The sequence below is a fragment of the Pseudophryne corroboree genome, chromosome 9 (genome assembly GCF_028390025.1).
Source record: "Pseudophryne corroboree isolate aPseCor3 chromosome 9, aPseCor3.hap2, whole genome shotgun sequence".
NCBI lineage: Eukaryota > Metazoa > Chordata > Amphibia > Anura > Myobatrachidae > Pseudophryne > Pseudophryne corroboree.
Genome location: NC_086452.1, coordinates 32,869,494 through 32,886,371, shown reverse-complemented (window position 1 = coordinate 32,886,371; position 16,878 = coordinate 32,869,494). Strand labels below are relative to the sequence as shown.

The 16,878-nt window shown below is 48.9% G+C and overlaps 1 protein-coding gene across 3 annotated transcripts in view; it reads right to left on the bottom strand.

The window, feature by feature from the left end:
• The window catches only part of GNG12 (G protein subunit gamma 12), a 293,645-nt gene that overhangs the window by 154,495 nt on the left and 122,272 nt on the right, over nt 1-16,878 (bottom strand). The window contains exon 1 of one of the 3 annotated variants that reach the window (XM_063939126.1): nt 16,058-16,142. The exons of the other annotated variants lie outside the window; for them this stretch is intronic. The gene's annotated coding sequence lies outside the window, so the exon portion shown is untranslated. Of the gene's footprint in view, nt 1-16,057; nt 16,143-16,878 lie in introns of those variants that run through there. 3 annotated transcript variants of the gene reach the window in all.

The following is a 16,878-nucleotide window of genomic DNA, read 5'->3' as shown; positions in this document are numbered from 1 at the left end:
TGGAGCTGCAGCTCCATCAGTCCCATTGCTAATCCTGCTCTGTGAAAACACAGCAGGCAAAGGGCAGAGCCTCCCATTGGATGTAACCTGTGTGGGAGGGCGTTTCTCACCCAATCAGGTGTGGACTGGGTGTGATAGACCTGCCACTAACCCAATGAGAGCTCCTAGCCACGCCCAGCGTTAGAGGGCCAGGCGCAGAATCAGAGGGCTATTATATAGGAGATATATATACACACACACACACATATATATATACATATACACACACACACACACACACACACACCTGTGCACTTGACCTAGGGCCCTCATTCCGAGTTGTTCGCTCGCTAGCTGCTTTTAGCAGCATTGCACACGCTAGGCCGCCGCCCTCTGGGAGTGTATCTTAGCTTAGCAGAATTGCGAACGAAAGATTAGCAGAATTGCGAATAGAAAATTCTTAGCAGTTTCTGAGTAGCTCGAGACTTACTCTTACACTGCGATCAGTTCAGTCAGTTTCGTTCCTGGTTTGACGTCACAAACACACCCAGCGTTCGGCCAGACACTCCCCCGTTTCTCCAGCCACTCCCGCGTTTTTCCCTGAAACGCCTGCGTTTTTCCGCACACTCCCAGAAAACGGTCAGTTTCCGCCCAGAAACATCCACTTCCTGTCAATCACTCACCGATCAGCAGAACGATGAAAAAACTTTGTTACGCCGTGAGTAAAATACCTAACTTTTGTGTAAAATAACTAAGCGAATGCGCTCTGCGAACCTTGCGCATGCGCAGTAAGCGACTAATCGCAGTATAGCGAAAATCGGCAACGAGCGAACAACTCGGAATGACCCCCTATGCCTGAACACCCCGTCCTTGTCCTATTCCGCTCATGTGGGTGTAAGTGACAGAATACAGTAACCCTGCACGGGAGCATCTGCGTGGACAGCGCACACAAGATACGGTACACTGAACCGGCGCAGTGCTCCGTCTACACCAGGGACAACACAGGAAGGAGGAGAACAGACCTGTGGATTCTTTACTACATTACCATTCTATAATGAGAGGAAGTTAAATGTATGGGCTATATACAGCGGCTGACAATCAATACACTGTTCTAACTGCTTAATGGTTACAGAGCTGGGTATTTTATTGCACTTGGAATATTTCCTTATCAATAAATCAGCTATTCTGAAGCTAAAAGTGGCAGAGGAGGAATAAATATAGAATATGGATTTTGTAATCAGTAGAGAGAAAATAAACTATTTTGTGTGGAACGTAAAGGTACATTACAGTACCTCCGACGCGCCCCTTCCCCATAGCCCGGGAACTTCCCCTCGCAGGCTCAGGATTAGTCCATCCCATCATACATACCAACCAGACGCCACCTGGGGCATCGGTGTAGTGGAGGCGGCACCATAGGTGGTAGTGCAGCTTCAAACAACACACTGCTACATTTATTCCCGTTTAATAATTGTGAAAGTATCCATTAACTATTACATCACCACCCATGGTATATGGAAAAAGAGGGAAGGTCAACCACAAAGGTGATTTTTCTTTGCAAGACCGAGACCGTTGAAGTAAGTGGGACCCTGTGTACTATTGCATTGTGTGGGACCTGGGCAGGTGTGACAATGTCTCCTACGTTATGACATCAGCACACGCAGCAGTGTCAGACTATGACGTACAGGACGTGTAAGTCACATTTCCCAGGCTGGAGGCTTCCAGCACATGCAATGTACAATTCCCATACAGCTCCCGTACCGCACACAGCGGATACACTACAATGTAATTAACCGCTGACAGTAAAGCGTAACCCATCTACAGTCCTCAGGTAGCTGTGAGCAGAAATATGTACGCCGGCAGCATTGCTCAGTCAGGCACTACCTACCGAATTAGTACCACAATAAAAATAATTGAATTCCCCCCATAGATGTCTAGATGCTTTCCCTGAAAATGAGCAAGACAAGTATCCCTGGGGTTTCAGATTCTGCACGTCACATATTTATTAATCAATGCAGACCCGGAGAGATAAAGCAGTTAGTTGGATAAAAGACCCAAGAATGGTTATTACATAATATTTTGAGTTAGACATTAATGGCAGATGGCTCGCATTCTCGCAATGACGATCTGATTTCCCGGCTTGTACAGATAATTTAACTTTTTGGTATCAAACGTATTTGGGTTATTTTATACAGCTATCTGCACACCCTAGACCAGTGGTTCTCAAACTCGGTCCTCAGGACCCCACACGGTTCACGTTTTCCATGTAACCCAGCAGGTGCACTGTGTATCACAAACTGTCACATTTTAAAAATGTACAGGTGACCTGCAAAACATGAACCGTGTGGGGTCCTGAGGACAGAGTTTGAGAACCTGTGCCCTAGACTAACCAATCCCCAATTGGGGTCCTCCTCTGGGATCCATATCTAGCTGCCCGTACTTGGAGTAGGCCACAAGCTCTTATTCTCTGCTCTAGGCCCTGCTGCACATAACCAGCAGGCTCCAGCTCAAATCCTCAGATGAATGGTAATATGGGGCAATGTTCAGCTTGCCCATCACTTGTCTACAGGCTTCTACCATTATAAGGTCACGGAACTCCTCAGGTGCTTCCAATATCCTTACATACTAAATTAGGGGGAAACTGTACATGTGCGAGATAGAGGAGTTGTGTTTGTGCCTTGATGTCACATTAAACATCAAGGAGTCAATTCAATTAGGGATGATGCGCAGTACATAGCATTCCGGGCCGGCACATCTCAAGATCCTGACATCGCCGTTTTTGCCTCGCAACTACAGACGCGCACAGGAAAATCAGCGACGTAGTACCTATCTTAATGGCCAAATATGTGCTCAGCTGTACAGTGCGTTGTGTGTGTCACGTTCAATCATCTCTGCAATAACATGGATTCCTACAGAACTATATCTGAGACCAGCACTTTTCACTCCTTCCTGAAAATGCCGCAGGCAGCGTCTATAAAGCTACTCGTGGTACAATCACTCCTTCCTGAAAATGCTGCAGGCAGCGTCTATAAAGCTACTCATGGTACAATCACTCCTTCCTGATATAGACGCTGGCTGCTGCATTAAAGATACTCATGGTACAATCACTCCTTACTGAAAATGCAGCAGGCAGCGTTTATAAATCTGCAATCACCCTTTACTGAAAATGCTGCAGGCAGCGTTTATAACGCTGCTCGTGGTACAATCACTCCTTCCTGAAAATGCAGCAGGTAGCGTTTATAAAGCTGCTTGTGGTACAATCACTCCTTACTGAAAATGCAGCAGGCTGCATTTATAAAGCTACTCATGGTACAATCACTCCTTCCTGAAAATGCAGCAGGCAGCGTTTATAAAGCTGCTCGTGGTACAATCACTCCTTCCTGAAAATGCAGCAGGCAGCATTTATAAAGCTGCTTGTGGTACAATCACTCCTTACTGAAAATGCTGCAGGCAGAGTCTATAAAGCTGCTTGTGGGACAATCACTCCTTCCTGAAAATGCTGTGTGCAAGAAATGACAGTGGCGCCCCCCCCCCCCCCCCATGTAAGATAGGGGCAGTGCGCGCTGTAGGCGCGTGAAACATTTATAGGGGCGTGGCTTCACGGGGAAGGGGCGTGGCCACAAAATAATAGCAATTCATACTACGGTGCACAGTAGTCTACATTATTCAAATTACGCTGCACAGTAGCGCCACTACACCAGGTAGAGCCCCTTTTATACATTACAGCAGACAGCGTCCCCCTTTTAACACATTACGGCAGACAGTCCCCCTTTAAACACATTGCGGCAGCCAGGACCCCTCTTTACACATTGCGGCAGCCAGGACCCCTCTTTACACATTGCGGCAGCCAGGACCCCTCTTTACACATTGCGGCAGCCAGGACCCCTCTTTACACATTGCGGCAGCCAGGACCCCTCTTTACACATTGCGGCAGCCAGGACCCCTCTTTACACATTGCGGCAGCCAGGACCCCTCTTTACGCATTGCGGCAGCCAGGACCCCTCTTTACGCATTGCGGCAGCCAGGACCCCTCTTTACGCATTGCGGCAGCCAGGACCCCTCTTTACGCATTGCGGCAGCCAGGACCCCTCTTTACGCATTGCGGCAGCCAGGACCCCTCTTTACGCATTGCGGCAGCCAGGACCCCTCTTTACGCATTGCGGCAGCCAGGACCCCTCTTTACGCATTGCGGCAGCCAGGACCCCTCTTTACGCATTGCGGCAGCCAGGACACCTCTTTACGCATTGCGGCAGCCAGGACCCCTCTTTACGCATTGCGGCAGCCAGGACCCCTCTTTACGCATTGCGGCAGCCAGGACCCCTCTTTACGCATTGCGGCAGCCAGGACCCCTTCTTACGCATTGCGGCAGCCAGGACCCCTCTTTACACATTGCGGCAGCCAGGACCCCTTTTTACACATTGCGGCAGCCAGGACCCCTTTTTACACATTGCGGCAGCCAGGACCCCTTTTTACACATTGCGGCAGACGGTGTCCCCCTCTGAGAGAGAGAGAGAGAGAGAGAGAGAGAGAGAGAGAGAGAGAGAGAGAGACTTACCTTCTCCCCGCTGACAGGCTCCTCGTGCTGGCATCTCCCTCTCGGTGCAGGCAGTGAGGTGAGGAGGAGGAGGAGGGACTGGAGCCGCAGCAGCGCTATGTCATTGGTAGTAAGCGCCGCTGCAGCATCCCCCTCTCCTTCCGTATTGGCTGCCCGGCGCTGCTGTGGATGCTGGGATGAAGGAGCCGCATCCCAGCATCCATAGCAGCGCCGGGCAGCCAATACAGAAGGAGAGGGGGATGCTGCAGCGGCACTTACTACCAAAGAAATAGCGCTGCTGCGGCTCCCTGCTCCCCCTCCCTCCTCCTCCTTGTCCGCTGCCCGGCGCTGGTCTCTTCTCCCTCCAGCGCGGCGCACACAGCAGAGGCGGCATGTAATGAGTCAATTTGACTCATTACATGCCGCTGGCCGTGCGCCCTCAGGGCAACTGCGCTGTGTGCCAAGCCCACTTGGCACACACGTAGTTACAGCCCTGGCAGAGTCTATAAAGCTGCTCGTGGTACAATCACTCCTTCCTGAAAATGCTGCAGGCAGAGTCTATAAAGCTGCTCGTGGTACAATCACTCCTTCCTGAAAATGCTGCAGGCAGAGTCTATAAAGCTGCTCGTGGTACAATCACTCCTTCCTGAAAATGCTGCAGGCAGAGTCTATAAAGCTGCTCGTGGGACAATCACTCTTTCCTGAAAATGCTGCAGGCAGAGTCTATAAAGCTGCTCGTGGGACAATCACTCCTTCCTGAAAATGCTGCAGGCAGAGTCTATAAAGCTGCTCGTGGTACAATCACTCCTTCCTGAAAATGCTGCAGGCAGAGTCTATAAAGCTGCTCGTGGTACAATCACTCCTTCCTGAAAATGCTGCAGGCAGAGTCTATAAAGCTGCTCGTGGTACAATCACTCCTTCCTGAAAATGCTGCAGGCAGAGTCTATAAAGCTGCTCGTGGGACAATCACTCTTTCCTGAAAATGCTGCAGGCAGAGTCTATAAAGCTGCTCGTGGTACAATCACTCCTTACTGATAGTACCATGAGCAGCTTTACAGACTCTGCCTGCGGTATTATCAGTCCTTACTGAATATGAAAACGCTGCAGGCAAGGTTTATAACGCTGCTCATGGTACAAGTGTTTAATATTCATTGCTTGCTCTGCAGAGCGGACCCAACTCTTCCATACTGAGCTGTTCACACAGCGCAAGAAGCGCCTTTGTGTCGCCACACTTAGGATTCGCTCACATACATCACATGATGCTGCCTATCCTTGGCTCACGCACAATGTTTCCAGGACAAAGTGCTGACTGTAATTTAGCAACACAAGAAGAGGAACAGAAGGCAACGCCAACGACTTTCACTTTCTATACTGCAACATAAAAAGCTTTCTTCCTAGAACATCCAAACACAGCAGCCCTGGCGGAGATGGATCACACCTGTACCCATTATACCTTTGCTTGGTGCCAGAATCCTGATAATAAGATATTCAGCAATATAGTGTAGTACCTATAGTATATTTACCTGGTACCAGACGAAGCTACTTTCTATAATACGACGCCCGTAAAACACGAGAAAGAAATTGTATTGGAGAACTGTATTTCCCGAGAAGTATTACCGCCTAATCTACTAATAAGTATCCCAGCTTTGTCCAGCTCATAATCTGATCTGTTATAGCAGCAGTCACTAAAGCATGCTCTGAATGCGCAGCGTATGGAGAGAGCCCATCGCTATTCTTAGTAGTACGTCTGTGCACACTTCCACGCTCTTTCATAGCTAAATTAGTGTTCATTCTAGCACCCTGCACCTTTCAAAACATGTGCAGTTCCTCTTTCCTGCCTGGGGTGTCGCTCTCTGCTCTGGTACTTCTGAGAACACTCTGCTCTGTATCTCAGTACTAAAACGCTGGCCAGAATGTGCTGAGAAGCACCAGAGCAGAGAGTGACACCCCAGGCAGGAAAGAGGAACTGCACATGTTTTGAAAGGTGCAGGGTGCTAGAATGAACACTATAAATCTGAATCCCTGCTGGGCAAAACAGCCATTCCGCAGCCAATAGAAGAACTATTTATTTGTTCCATTTGTAGGACAGAACTGCGGCTGCAAGAGAAAGAAAAAGAAAAAGAAAATGGTTTCCTTCAGGCAATGTAAATAATGTATCCTCGCTCAGACCAGTTCAGGAGCCAGTCACTAGGATGTTGCAGGCAGCAGAATAATTTAAAGGGGAGATATTAATCCGCTGCTCTCCCCTGGGAGGATTCTCCAAAATTACTAGCATAATAGCCGACAATGATTCAGAGGAAGATGCCGCGCCAGCATCGGACGCATGAGAACGCTGTTTTGCAAACCCCATTGTGCCCTGATGTTACCTATCTAATGCCATCTGCCACAGCCATGTGATTTACACAAAGTAAGACACAGATCGCAATTGCAGACCCATGCAACTGCGACAGACGTTTCTGGGTGACAACTGTGGGGGGGTGGCAAGCCAGGGTATGTGTCGTCGGGTCGACCCAACTTAGGTCGACACTGCCATCAGGCCGACATGTGCGTTAGGTCTACAGGTCAAAATGTCGACATGAGGTTGACTGTTTTTGGTGTAGTTTTCTCCGTAAAGTGACGGGGAACCCAAATTAGTGCACTGTGTGCCCTCGCATGGCTCGCGGGCAGATTACCGTTCCAATCGTAGTCCACGTAGATCGTTAAGTATGAAAAAATCCCCCCAAAAAATTGGAGGAAAAAAAAAGAAAAGTGAAAAACTCATGTCGACCTAATGGCAACGTCGACCTTCAGTGGTCGACCTAAGTTGTGTTGACCTAACGACCGTAACCCGGCAAGCCAAATGTGGGCATGTGGCCGTCAGCAATTGCTTCTTAAGATGCAGGTGCACAGACGCCGGCAGCCAAGCTCAGACGGACACACATCCGTCCTCACCCCACTTCTGCGGAGGATGGAAGCGCCAGCACTCAAAGGTTTACTCCACAGTAATTCAGGGAGATCCGCAACGTCCGTTTCACTCACCAAATGTGACTTTCATCAGGGCCACATAGCAATCTGTCAGCACTAACATTATCAAGTACATTCTTAAAATGATTGGCAGAAGCTAGGTGGTTGCTATGGGCAACTTCTCTACCCTGTAGGAAGCTTGATACATCTCCCTTTTACATAAATCTCACTGTAACTTTGTGAATGCTGCTGAACCAGGTTGTGATCCAGGTTTGAATGCCAGGTCAAGTATCTACTTTGGCAATAAGGTGGTCATTCCGAGTTGTTCGCTCGCTGCTATTTTTAGCAGAATTGTTAATAGGCTAAAATCCGGCAGTTCTGCGCACGCGTATGCACAGCAGGGCGCACGCGCTAAGCAATTTTACACAAAACTATGCTATTTTACTCACGGGCGAACAAAGCTTTTCAATCGCTCCGCTGATCGTAGTGTGACTGACAGGAAGTGGGTGTTTCTGGGCGGAAACTGGCCGTTTTCAGGGAGTGTGCTAAAAAACGCAGGCGTGCCAGGTAAAAACGCGGGAGTGTCTGGAGAAACGGAGGAGTGGCTGGCCGAACGCAGGGCATGCAATCTAGGAGTAGGTCTGGAGCTACTCAGAAACTGCAAGGAAATACTTAATAGCAGAATTGCTAATCTTTCGTTAGCAATTCTGCTATGCTAAGATACACTCCCCGAGGGCGGCGGCTTTGCGTTTGCATTTCTGCTAAAAGTAGCTAGCAGGCGAACAATTCGGAATGAGGGCCTAAATGCATTGGGGGGGATGCGGTCACGATGGTGGTGGGGGGAGGTGTAGCCACCACCGGGAATGTTAGGGTTAGGCTGCAGGGAAGGGAGGGTTAGGTTTAGGCTGTGGGGGTGGGGAGGTTAGCATAAGGAGGGCAGTGGTGATTGCAGTTCAGCCAACCGGAGTCAGAGACCCAGACAATTTGGTTGCTAATGTTTTGCAAACTATAACTGCACTAAACCCTTGCCGCAATTTAAGGAGATAACAGAGCTTCACAACTGGGAAAATACTGTGGTGTAATACGAGGGACAAGAGCAAAATCAGGGTGGGGGGTTGGAATAGGGCCAAATTCCCAACCAGATGATATCAGATAGCAAGATGACACAACCTGTTAGGCTACACTGCAGTCCGATATCTGACACAAGAGGTGTAATTGCATCCTATAACATAACGTTACAGTAAAACACAAAAACGTACGCGGCGAATTGTTAAAAAAAAATAAAAATTAGAAACCCTCAAATAGAAATGAAACTTCCAGCGAATAAGCAGAGAAATGACAGAAGAGATAATGCTGAACATTCCACACACTCAAGTGTAAAATAATTATCATCCGGACGTCAAGAATTCCTCTAGCAAGCACAGCCACCCGAACGGCTGCACCGGCTCTCTCACCACGTAAGTCCATTTACTAAGGGGGCGGAACGGAGACCAGGAATTTTAAACAGAAAGTTCAAAGAATGCAAAAGTAGTGATTACACCAAAGAGCACGGAGCCGAGACCAAAACATACCCTACTGGCTGCGAGGGCCGACGTGCAAGGCACTACCCAAAATACTCGTTTTTCTAGATGTGACACAACGAGGGCACGGCCTCATGCACTCGGAACTATTGAGGATTCAAAGATCTGTGCATTAGGAGATGTCGGAAAAGAGGAAACCCTGCAGCCATAGGACAGCATGGACAGAAAAGATTATTTCACCCTGCATACATACAGATGTGTCTATACGGCGCAAGTGCGACTTAGATGCTCCGCCATGGGTAGTAAAAACATACTGTTCCCTATATATTAAGTCACACTGAAGCCGCTCGCAATGTACCAGATACGCTAGGTTGTTACTTTTGTCGCAACGGAATTGGTACAACACGTATAAAGTTGCAGATTAAGCATAACGAAACATGGCAGAAGGTGGACCGGCAGCAGCCGCTGGTATCGGAACCCTTGTCTACATAGATTGAGTATGTGAGGTGTGTGAGTGTATGCAAGCGTGTATGCGTTTCTGTGAGTGTGTAAGCATGTGTGCGAGTGCCCCCCTTGCTCCCCTTAGTCACACAGAGGCATAGGAACGGCCAGGCCTAGTGGTCAGCGTACGCTTGCAATGTGTCGTTCTAGCTTGGAGCGGCGGATGTGCAAAGTCTGTCGCTGCACCATATAAACCGGTTATGAGGACACATAAGGTGAGCAGACGGCGGAGGGCCCAACTAGGAATACAGGTTACACAACAAGATAAGTGGAACCAGATTATTGTATCATTGAAAAGTGGTGGTTTACTCCAGAAATCTACAGAGCCATCACTTATGGAAGCATTCAGCGCAGAACATGGAAAGGACACGCAAGAGAAGAAGTCGGAGCAAATTGTTCTGCACAGATGTATAAATAGAAATCACTGCAGACAAGCGACAGTCACCGACAGCTTCGTATCTCTGGAAATTATAAGAGCGGAGAGGTTACAAGGACATTTCCAAGAGGCTGCGCTTCTCCCACACAGCAATTCATGCGGATTCCTTCTCCAGATGTCATGCACCAAGTAACAGTCAGCTGATAACTATCAGAATGATATATAAACGGGGATCAGCTGGAGGAGAGGCGATCTACGGGAGGAATTCAATTAGCCGTAGGACTTACCGCTGTGTTTTAGCTCCCAGGTTCAGTTCCCGACTATGCAATTACTGCGACTTGTGCACTTAATGCCGATTTCTGCTCATATCCTGGAGGTGAAACCAGAAATCCGCATCAACTAGCGCATAGCTCCGGCCCCTTAAATATGGAACTATGGCTCACTGCACGTCGGCCGCAGGAAATACCTGAATGGCTCCAAGCAGTACATTGGGAGCTAAAAGCACGTGGTAAGTCCCATAGCTAGAGACTGCTGGCAACATGGTGGAAGCTCCGCACACTCAAACGTGGCGCCGGAAAGACAAATCCCTCTACAATCCAGTCATTAGATGAAGTAACTCCCTAGGCTCTGCCAGGGAAAAGAATTCGGCCACAGATCTGTTCTTATCTGGGAATTATTTAGCTATGTATTTTGCACGGTGCAGACATCAGATTAGTGTAACTGTGGGTAAGAGCTGTAAAAGAAAGATAAGGTTTCTGGGGAACCAGCACCCTACAAACGCCAGGGGGGGACTGAGGCGTACAGCAAGCCACGCACACATAGCTTAACTTCCATACTGCCTAAGTAACATGTGCAGACACCACACAAAAGCTCCGCTACCCTTATTTGTGCAATCAGCAAATCCTACCCATATTCCATTCAACCCAATACTGTTCATCTAGTCCCCGAAGCTGTAGGATTTATACCACAGACCCATTTTCACCTGCGGAGGGCGGCACTATGTCGGCAATGCAATATCAGACCTACAGCCCAACTTGGAAGAGATCACCTCAAGCAGCGACAGCAGACAGGTATTCATGGATTATAAAGTGAAAGCGGTTGTGTAAGTCAGGTGGGAGTGCAGCAGCTGTGAATGGATCACACCTGCGAGTCAGGTGACGCGCACAAACACCCCGGCTGCTGTTTACATTTCCAGCACCCGGCTGATAGAGAACTATTTCAGCCCTCAGCGGCGATATCACAGGAAGCCCTAAGACAGGAAATTGCTCAGTCATAGAAAATACACAGACCACATTTCCAAGACACTTAATCAGTCTTAATAATGACCGTGCCCTATGAGCCTGTCTTTTAATAGTTATGGAAACGGTTTTAACCATTTGCAAAGAAAGTTCAATACAGAAGGCTGATCGAAGTTACAGGACACTGCCCCCCTCCAACGACCCTACGCCTGATTTCCAGATACAGTAAAAACCTCAGAACTGATGCCGTTGATTGTAACAGGCATTGCAGCATTCACCAGATGCTACTTCCAAATTCTCAGGAATAGGAGCTTCCAACCTAAAAGGAGGACGGAGAGAGATTTAACACTTGGACATATTAATTTTGCACCTGCTCCCTGTATGGGCACAAACCCTCATTGACCCCTTATAATTTACAGTTTGTTTATACAGTAACCCAACAGGCCCATGAATATTACATACATATACACTCAGTAGCCAGAGTATTAATGCACCCCAGCTTGTTGGTGCAAATATCTGAACAACCAATCATGTGGCAGCAACTCAGTACATAAATGCATGAAGACATGGTCAAGAGGTTCAGTTGTTACATAGAACTTTACAGAAGACAACCCTATTTGATACTTAGTTCTTTGTAAGGATATTATACAGTGCATCCGGAAAGTATTCACAGCGCTTCACTTTTTCCACATTTTGTTATGTTACAGCCTTATTCCAAAAATAGAATAAATTAATTTTTTCCCTCAAAATTCTACACACAATACCCCATAATGACAATGTGAAAAAAGTTTGAGATTTTTGCAAATTTATTAAAAATAAAAAACTAAGCTATCACATGTACATAAGTATTCACAGCCTTTGCGCAATACTTTGTTGATGCACCTTTGGCAGCTATTACAGCCTCAAGTCATTTTGAATATGATACCACAAGCTTGGCACACCTATCTTTGGCCAGTTTCGCCCATTCCTCTTTGCAGCACCTCTCAAAGCTCCATCAGGTTGGATGGGAAGCGTCGGTGCACAGCCATTTTCAGATCTCTCCAGAGATGTTCAATTGGATTCAAGTCTGGGCTCTGGCTGGGCCACTCAAGGACATTCACAGAGTTGTCCTGAAGCCACTCCTTTGATATCTTGGCTGTGTGCTTAGGGTCGTTGTCCTGCTGAAAGATGAACCGTCGCCCCAGTCTGTGGTCGAGAGCGCTCTGGAGCAGGTTTTCATCCAGGATGTCTCTGTACATTGCTACATTCATCTTTCCCTCTATCCTGACTAGTCTCCCAGTTCCTGCCGCTAAAAAACATCCCCACAGCATGATGCTGCCACCACCATGCTTCACTGTGGATGGTATTGGCCTGGTGTCCTCCAAACATGATGCTTGGCATTCACGCCAAAGAGTTCAATCTTTGTCTCATCAGACCAGAGAATTTTGTTTCTCATGGTCGGAGAGTACTTCAGGTGCATTTTAGCAAACTCCAGGCGGGCTGCCATGTGCTTTTTACTAAGGAGTGGCTTCTGTCTGGCTGCTCTACCATACAGGCCTGATTGGTGGAACGCTGCAGAGATGGTTGTCCTTCTGGAAGGTTCTCCTCTCTCCACAGAGGAATGCTGTAGCTCTGACAGAGTGACCACAGGTTCTTGGTCACCTCCCCGACTAGGGCCCTTCTCCCCAGAAGGATATTATATTTTTGGAATAAGGCTGTAACATAACAAAATGTGGAAAAAGTTAAGCACTGTGAGTACTTTCCGGACGCACTGTATGTCTATCCCTAGCATGCATGTATATACATATACACACACACACACGTGCTAAAACAATTGAGACACCTGAAAACCACTGAAACCAACCAGTTGGTTCGGCAGCTTAGATCACTTTCTTGTATTTATTGAGCCTGAACAACATCATAGGCAACGGGCGCTCTTCACACCCTCGTTAGGGGCTACGCCCCGTTAACCCCTGCACACCTTTGGACATACGCAGGCCGGTAGATACCAGAGTCAGAAACACAGGGCAGTATAGAGGGCATACAGAAATGGTGTCCGGTTGAGAAAAGATAGAGAGGCGTAGGGGGGGGGGGAGAAGGGAATGTACAGAAACGCTGTGCGATCGGTAAAGGATAGGGAGAGGCAGGGTGGTAGGGAGAGGATAAAGAGAGGCAAAGTGTTAGACAGAAAATACCGCTGCAAGAGGCTACGACCCGTTATCCCCTGCACGGGCTTCAGCTGTGCTATAATTGTTATTATATGGAGTATTACCTGCAAAAAGTTTATGCTATTGGGTAAATATTGCAAGGGGGAAGGGCGTGCGATTGTCAAGGGGGCGTAGCCCTTTGTGAGGGTGTAAAGAGTAGCCGCAGGGCACAATGAATAACATAGTGTAGTATATACTGCTAGTGTATGCAGTGCAGCTTATACACACAGTGGCCACAGGTATCAGAGCCGCATATACACACAATGGACACAGGTAACGGAGCCACGTATCCACACAGTGGCCAGAGGTAGCAGGGCAGCTTATACACACACACACACACACACACACACACACACACACACACACACACACACACAATACCCACAGATAGCAGAGCCGCTTATACACACAGTGCCTACAGGTAGCAGAGCCACTGATACACACAGTGCCCACAGGTAGCAGAGACGTTGATACAGTGCCCACAGGTAGCAGAGACGTTGATACACAACGTGCCCACAGGTAGCAAAGCAGTTTATACACACAATGACCATAGGTAGCAGTGTTGCTTATACACACACACACACACAATGGACCCCGGTAGCAGTGGCACTTCTACATACAATTCCCATAGGTAACAGAGGCACTTATACACACAGTGGCCACAGGTAGCTGAGCCGCCTTATACACACAATGGCCACAGGTAGCAGCACCACTTATACACACAATGCCCACTTTTAGCAGCACCGCTTATACACACAATGGCCACTGGTACCAGAGCCGCGTATACACACAATGGCCACAGGTAGCAGCACCACTTATACACACAATGGCCACAGGTAGCAGCACCACTTATACACACAATGGCCACAGGTAGCAGTGGCGCTATACACACAATGGCCACAGGTAGCATGGCGCTTATACACACAATGGCCACAGGTACCAGAGCCACGTATACGCACAGTGGCCACAGGGAGCTGTGCCACCTATACACAATGGCCACATGTAGCAGTGTCGCTTAGACACATAATGGCCACAGTATTACTTTTTTTTATTAATCCAATGTCCACTGGTAGCAACTATACTCACAGAAGTTCAGTGTGTGTGTGGGGGGTTTGGAAAGGGGCTGGGTTCAGTGAGGTGGAGGTGCCTATCCGTGCCGCTGATCACCCCGATTCAGGAATCACTTGTAGCGGCTGCGGATGGTGTCCGAGGTGCTACGTGTGGTGGTGGTGTGGGTGCGGGAAGGGGTCCAGAGGTGTTGCGGGTGGTGGAGGGGTGGGTGCAGTGGCAAGGATGGCGGAGAGGGTGCAGAGGTGCTGTGGGTGGGGGAGGGGTAGGTGTGGAGGGGGCGCGGATGGGGGAGGGGGTCTAGAGGTGCTGCGGGTGGGGGAGGTGCGGGTGCGGAAGGGGAGTGTAGATGCTGTTGGTGGGGGAGGGGTGGGTGCTGGGGGCTGTGTATGAAGGAGGGGGTCTGGAGGTGGTGTGCATGGGGGAGGGGCGATGTAGTGGGGGGGTGTTTGGGGAGGTGGGGTTGCAGGGGGGGGTGCAGATGTGGGTGCCATGGGTGGGGGAGTGAGTGCCGCGGGTGGGGGGTGCTGCAGGTGTGGGTGCTGCGGGTGGGAGGGTGCGGGGAGTGTGCCGCGGGTGGGTGGTGGATGTTGTGAAGGCTGTGGGTGCCGCGGGTGGGAGAGGGGCGGCAGTCAGTGGTCGTCCACGGCATTCTCCTCCGGACTGTGCGGCAGCTGAGCAGTCAGCGGCTGCAGTGTCACCAGGGTGCAGGGAGTGTACGGGGAGGGGGGAGAGAGGGGAATGGGCGGAGATGGGCAGACCGAGGGAGGGGACTGTCCCTGGCCTGCATCCAGCCACCCAGATCTGTGCCTGTGACTCTGCCCAGTGTTAGAAATGCAGGCACAGAGTCACAAGGCTATTATATAGGAAATATACACACACACACACACACACACACACACACACACACACACACACATCTGGTCAGTACTACTTGCACATTATAGCATACTTGCCTACCTGACCCTCTCCATGAGGGAGAAAATGCTCTGTTCCTGGACTTTCCTGGTAATGTATGATTGCCATCACCTGTGGTGAGCTAGGTAATTGATAAGAAAGGTGTTTCACCACAGGTGATGGCAATCATACATTACCGGGAAAGTCCAGGAACAGAGCATTTTCTCCCGCATGGAGAGGGTCAGGTAGGCAAGTATGCATTATAGTCTTACATGTAATAAAATAAAACCATGTTAGTTACTCAGCACTGAACATTAGATGCCGGCGTCTCTTGTATAAGTGAGACCACTAGTTCCTGGGGAATTGCACGGCTTCATAGTGGCTCAGGTCACCCCATGTACCCAACAGTCAGGAAACAAACACGCTCCTGTGTACAACGCTCCTGTAATCAGATGCATGGACAGGAAGTAATAGCATAAAACAATTGAAAGTGACAGAATTCCCCACAACTAGTATCAATCCCTAGAAATGCATCAAGGGAACGGAAGTGGATTTGTTGCCAACATCACCGCCAGCCAATATAAACACTGGTGGAATAGAACAGAACTACAAGAACCAGCTGGCTATTGCAGCAGAGAGGAGGGGTGGAGGATTCATCCAGCGACTCCTAACAGGCAGAACAAGGATTTAGGATCAAACACAAATCCACAATTATTCCCCCCTGAGAAGTTTCGTCCCCGGAGCCAACTCTGCAAGATGTTAAATGTTTACTCAGACGGGGATAACACTTGTTTTAATGGTGCAACTGGACCACTAACCGGTATTTCAGCGTCCTTGCACACTCCGATGCACACCCGGGAAGTCTATGTAGCGGCAATAGCAGGTCCACAGTGAGCACCCCCACCCACACGGCAGTCGTCCACGGGTGCTCTGTCCAGACCCTGCAATCATCCGCCTGTTAATAATCTCTTACTCTGCAACTATAGCACAAGGCAGGAAACTTCCAATCTCTGTTTATATACGGAATAGAAGTTCAGAGTCTTTTGTATACTGACTGCGGCCAAGTAACTAGCAGAAGGTTCACACCTGTTTACAGAGGCAAAGGGAACAGAAACGTAACAGGCTGGCACACAGCAGGAGGCAAAGTGCGGCTTTATCAAATCCAAGGCCTGGGCCTCACAGAAACCTCTGCAGGAGTCATGCAATGGTCTGCAGCAACCTGGGCGCTGTGGGGTCTATCGGAGAGATTTGTACAAATGCAGAGTAAAAAACCATAAAGACACAAGATGCGGTTCTCAGCAGACAGATGCACCAATATGCAGTTTGGTAACAGGTGTGAGATGCCCAATAGCAAAGAACCAGTATTTCAGGTACCACACAGCCAAACGGCGCCTGATCTGCTCCTCCCTCCAGTTCCAGGCCAGTCTTCCGCAGCACAAGGGCAGATCTGTCACAGAGCAATACCTGCAGAAAGTATTACAGATATAATTATTGTGTTCCACGTGTCATTACATTTCAGGGGGTCATCCCACCTTTATTCAGTAAGGTCACCAAGAGCTCTAGAGAAAACTCCTGTGTGCTGCTCGGAGAGCGCCTCTCCATATCCTGCTGCAGTATTACAACTACCCTCCCCAAGGAG